Genomic DNA, 6,000 nt, shown 5'->3' on the forward strand with positions numbered 1-6,000 from the left:
TATGAGGATTCTGATAGGAGCGGTCTCTTCTAACATGACCCCGCCCTCATTCACAGAGCTCACTGAATGGCTTAATGACTACAAAAATCCTACGCTATGGCCTTCACAGTCTCCAGATCTCACCTGAACGCCTTGGGTTGACGTGTTCAACGGCTCCCTCTACTACCATTGACAAACAAAACATCAACTGAAGGAATATCTTTTGCTGTTCTTTTCTCTGCAGTCCTGTTACACAGTCGAAGCCAATCTGGTCCACACATTGTAACTATTCTGGTGGCTTGTTGTAGCCCAACCCCTCATTAAGATGCTTTATGTTGGTTTTTCCTTTAATTTGTCACCCATTTGTGGAAGGAAAGGTCTAGGGTCCAATATCTCACTTTCCTGAATGTCTGCTGTTGACATTCCCACTGCATTCCAGGTAAACTCTGCCAGATTTGTTTTTTGTTTTTTTTCTTTTCCTTTTCAGTATTGTGGGAAAATGTCTGAAAGCGTGTAACATCTGCTTTTGCTCTTATTTGCTCCATGTATTCTTGCATATACTAATTTTCCTTTCACTTCATTTATTCCTTCTTGGTCAGTAATCTTAATTCCTGTCTGTTTTTATAGAGCGTACTTGATTTGATCAGTGAACTGACTCACAACAGACAGGCCGTATAAACTATAGCTAGAGTGAGCCCCAGTCGTGAATCAAACGTGACACAGGCTGCACGACACCCACTCTCATGCTTCCGATTTGTCACGTGCATGTGTTGGTGGGTGTGTGGGTGTGTGGTTATGTCTGAGCATACTGCTGTATATTGCATTCTATATTTTAAAATAGATTTAAGCAGCATTTCCTATTTTCCTTGTCAGAATTTGACTAATATATAAAATATATATATATATACAGTATATATACATATACATATATATATACACACACACATATATATATATATATATATATACTGTATAATGTTAAGTGATACCTTTTGCATGTATTTGTATTGTATTAGTTCACATGTTCCTGTTTGTTATTGTGCTCCTGACAACTGCACATACTGGTTTGTGTGCATGTGTGAACAGGAAGTGAGCAAATGGAAGCTTTAATCATTGAAATGCATTCTCACAATCGGGTTAATGTCTAATCTAACACACTTGACTGAAAAAGTGTGCTCCCTGTCTTCAGGCTACCTGATTAAAATAAATAAATAAATAAATAAATAAATAAATAAATAATAAACGTTCCTGGATAACTCTTTTGAAATTGCTTTGCATTAGACAAGACCTTGTAGCTTTGGCAACGTCCGATGTCCGATGTTTAAAACCAATTTCTTCTGAAATTACTGACGTATCCTGCAATTGCCGTTGTCATCGTCATTATCGTCTGTTATCTCTGGGCTTCTACAAATCACTTCAGAGTTTAGTTGGAGTTATTGAAACGTGCTGGATTAGCCAACGCCTCCTAAGAGGCTTGCAGATTTACTCCCCTCATCTGTAGCTTGTTACAGCACTGTAACGTGGTGTAGAGGATGACATCATGTGCGTTTTAGTAATTTACCCGCCAGCCCTCTTCAGCGGCAAGGAACCCACAAGTGGACCCAGACACACACACACACACACACACACACACACACACACACACACAAACACGCACTGGATTTTTCCAGAAAAGCAAGAGGCCCCGTTGAGGGAGACTAAGCCAACTGTAAATGTCACAAATGAATGAAGGGCCTCAATTCAATATGGAGTGTAATTAAGCTCGTACCACAGCTGCAGTGTTTGATCTGCACAAATCCAATCCATCCCAACGTATTAGCAAAGAAAAGAGGCATTAATTCTTTGCCATGTTATGACATTGGAGAAAAGAATTTTTACATGTTCCCAGACATGGTTTGGAGCCAGTCTTCAGTTCTTCATCTGTACTTTGGTCTCTTTTCCAAAAACCTGCACAATCTTCTAACCGCAGACCAAACACTAATAACCCTATCAGTACTTGATACGTTTGCACCTAGTCTTTTGGGAGTTTAAAAACACACCTCCAAGGGCCTTTGGCATGAAAGTGTTCGATGATTTGTTGGAAACATGCTTAAAGATTCTGTTGAGTGCTTTGTCATGATTAATGTATGTAATGAACAACGGTGCGCTGTACAACGACTTTATGTTCAAACGAAGTAAAGGTACCCTGAAAGGTACTACGTCATGTACCCTTTAGAATTGTCTATATATCTGCATAAATATGGCCTAAAACATCATCAGATTTTTACACGCGCCCTAAAAGTAGACAAAGAGAACCCAATTCAATAAATGAGACACAAATATTATACTTGGTCATTTATTTATTGAGGAAAATGATCCAATATGACATATCTGTGAGTGGCAAAAGTATGTGAACATGTAGGATTAGCAGTTCATTTGAAGGTGAAATTAGAGTCAGGTGTTTTCAATCAATGGGATGACAATCAAGTGTGAGTGAGTGAGCACCCTGTTTTATTTAAAGAACAGGGATCTATCAAAGTCTGATCTTCACAACAGGTGTTTGTGGAAGTGTATCATGGTATGATGTTGATGCTCATCAGGCATCTCTAAAGAGTTTGGACTCCACGAATCCACAGTCAGACAGATTCTGTACAAATGGGGGAAATTCAAGACTATTGTTACCCTCACTAGGCGTGATCAACCAACAAAGATCACTCCAAGAGCAAGACGTGTAATAGTCTACGAGGTCACAAAGGAACCCAGGGTAACTTCTAAGCAACTAAAGGTCTCTGTCACATTGTCTAATTCTAATGTTCATGAGTCCACCATCAGGAGAACACTGAACAACAATGTTGTGTATGACAGAGTTGCAAGTAGAAAGCCACTGCTCTCCAAAAAGAACACTGCTGCTCCTTTGCTAACAATCGCGTGAACAAGCCAGAAGGTTATTGGAAAAATGTTTTGTGGATGGATGAGACCAAAATAGAACTTTTTGGTTTAAATGAGAGGTGTTATGTTTGGAGAAAGGAAAACACTGCATTCTAGCATAACCTTATACCATCTGTGAAACATGGTGGTGGTAGTGCCATAGTCTGGGTCTGTTTTGATGCAGCTGGCCCTGGACAACTTGCCTTCATTGATGGAACAATGAAGTCTGAACGATACCAGCAAATCCTAAAGGAGAATGTCAGGACATCTGTCCATGAACTGAATCTGAAGAGAAAGTGGGTCATGCAGCAAGACAGTGACCCTGAACACACAAGTTGTCCTACCAAAGAACGGTTAAAGAAGAATAAAGTTAATGTTTTGGAACGGTCAAGTCAAAGTCCTGACCTTAATCCAGTAGAAATGTTGTGGAAGAACTTGAAGCAAGCAGTTCATGTGAGGAAACCCACCAACATCCCAGAGATGAAGCTGTTCTGTACTGAGGAACGGGATAAAACTCCTCCAAGCCGATGTGCAGGACTGATCAACAGTTACTCCAAACGTTTAGTTTCAGTTATTACTGCACAAGGGGGTCACACCACATACTGAAAGCAAAGCTTCACATACTTTTACCACTCACAGATATGTAACATTGGATAATATATGACCGAGTATAATATTTTTGTCTCATTTGTTTAATTGGGTTCACTTTTTGTTACATTTCATGTGAAAATCTGATGATGTTTTAGGTCATATTTAAGCAAAAATGTAGAAAATTCTATACAAACTTTCAAGCACCACTGTATATACATTATTTTCCTCTTAATAAAGGGACAAGGGTGTCAGCATAGTGAGAAAAGTTTCTACCTTATAGCCACTATTTCGTATCTTTTTTTACTAGGAGTGCACCACTTTTAGAAACAGCAGCTGTTCACATTTTGAAAAGGGAAAACTATAATGTACAATCCTGTCCACCCATTCAAGCCTTTAAAGTCTTTGTGCTTTGTTCTTGCAAACAATACCCTCAGTGTGGGTGCTTTCCAATCCCAGTGCCAAAAAAAGGTTTAATATATTGACATTATGGCAAAAACTTCCCAAGGGAATTTGTGCTCTCTGTGTAGAGTTGATTACCTCACTGTGGTAACATTCGATAGCGACATTGAATATCAGTGGTCTCATTCAACACATGGGAGCTGAACGGCCTCAGCCTGAGTCTCTGCAGTGATGTAATCTGACTTAGCGTAGCATGAGATTTCTTGTTCTTGGAGTTCTGCAGGTTCACTCTCAACCAGTATGAATACTAAGAACCTGCTGAGAATATTATAGACTAATTAGCACACTCGGGTGAGTCAGGAAAATCAAACGACAAGGTTCTTACAGTCTGTGTGCTTCTGCTGCTTGGAAGAATTTCGCTTAGAGAAAAAAAAAAACAAAACAAATTCATCTTCTTAACGCAGAATTTTAATACTTATTTTATTATATACAGTGGTGTCCAAAAGTTTGAGAGTGCTAGTGAAAATGTCTATATTTTTACATTCTATTCTAATTCAATACAACAATTTTCATTACAGATTATATTATTGACAACATCTGGAGTGAAAAGGAGAATCTTTGAAATATTTACATGAGTTTTAGAGGGGTTTTTTTTTCTTTCCTTTTTGCTTTAATGACAGTGTGCACTCGAGCTGGCATGGACTCCACAAGTTTATGATCCATTTTAGATCAAATCCATCAGAGTGTCATCTAATCACATGCTTCAATAGAAGAGATTAGACATGAGGGAAATCTGACCTTTTGTACAAAGCAGTTAACACGGTCAATATCACACAATTGCTTACATTAAAATAGGGATCTATAAAGAGTGCGCAATCTTGAAATGTTCATGATATCGAACGTTTACTTTCTTTGATTTAGATCTTTTTTAAATTAGTTTTTTTTTTCAATGTGATCTCAGATTTTTTGCACCCCACTGTATATATAAATGGTGTTCATGCAGTCACTGAATTGTGTGAAAGTCCCAACCTGAACCTGAACCTTTCTCCATCAGGAATTTTTTTTTTTTTTTTTTTTTTTTTTTTTTTTTTTTTTTTTGCACTGACTGCACTGTGCCTGAATTCAATGAATCCACTTCAACATCTGTCTAACTAATCTGCTTCCACATCTGTCTCTGGAAAGTAACAGGTCCGATTTAAAACTATTCTTAGTCTATCAACATTGTTTAATAAGCCATGCCATATCTGGTGTGATCATCTAAGGCTGTTCTGTCACCTGTTCCTCTCAGTTCCTCTCACATTCTGTACCAGTTCCCAGTCCCATTTGCATGCTTTACCAACCTTCCCAGCAACAGTCTGAAATTTCATTCAAATGTGAATTTCCTTTGAGTGCATTAAGTACTAATTATAACTCTGTACATAGGCTAAACCTGAACCCTGTATAGTGTATAAACCTATACATACCACAGTACTGTTGAATTCTTGAATTTGATTGGTCAGAAGGTGTTGATTATTTTTTTGATAAAGCTTCTGTAACCATAGCAAATCAAATGGCAGATTTGTATAAATGCGCTCGTTCTGATATAAACGTTGATATGCTGAAGTGTTCTGCAAGGAGACGTTTATTTATTATAATGTTTACGGAAGGAGTCTCCAGTGTCAGGCGTTTTTAACGATCAATACGTTTTCCACCACAGCCAAGTCTTCTCTTGGTAACATGACAAAGCTGCTTTTTGTTTGTTTGTTTGTTTGTTTACTGACTTCGTGAGAATGAAAAAAAGAGGCTGGTGAGGAAATGATTGTCTATAGCTGCTGTAATGTAAGTGATAACAGGAACTGAACTGTTTCTAAGACGTTCCACAACAATAAATATAACTATAAAGGGGGGGAAAAATGATGAAATTTCTGTGGTATAAGATGTGGTAATCTCCAGTGTACTCAGACGTACAAAATCACACTGACGTGAATAAAAGCCCTGTGTATGTACTAATAATTCACTTGAATATAAAGTCAAAGTAGTGATCAAGAAAATTCCTCAAGTAAGAGAAAATAAATCATCTGGTGACAAAAAAAAAACAAAACACTTAGGTAATTGCTTTGCAACTTCATTTTTATATGTCTATAA

This window comes from Ictalurus furcatus, chromosome 19, assembly GCF_023375685.1.
Source record: "Ictalurus furcatus strain D&B chromosome 19, Billie_1.0, whole genome shotgun sequence".
Classification (NCBI taxonomy): Eukaryota; Metazoa; Chordata; class Actinopteri; order Siluriformes; family Ictaluridae; genus Ictalurus; species Ictalurus furcatus.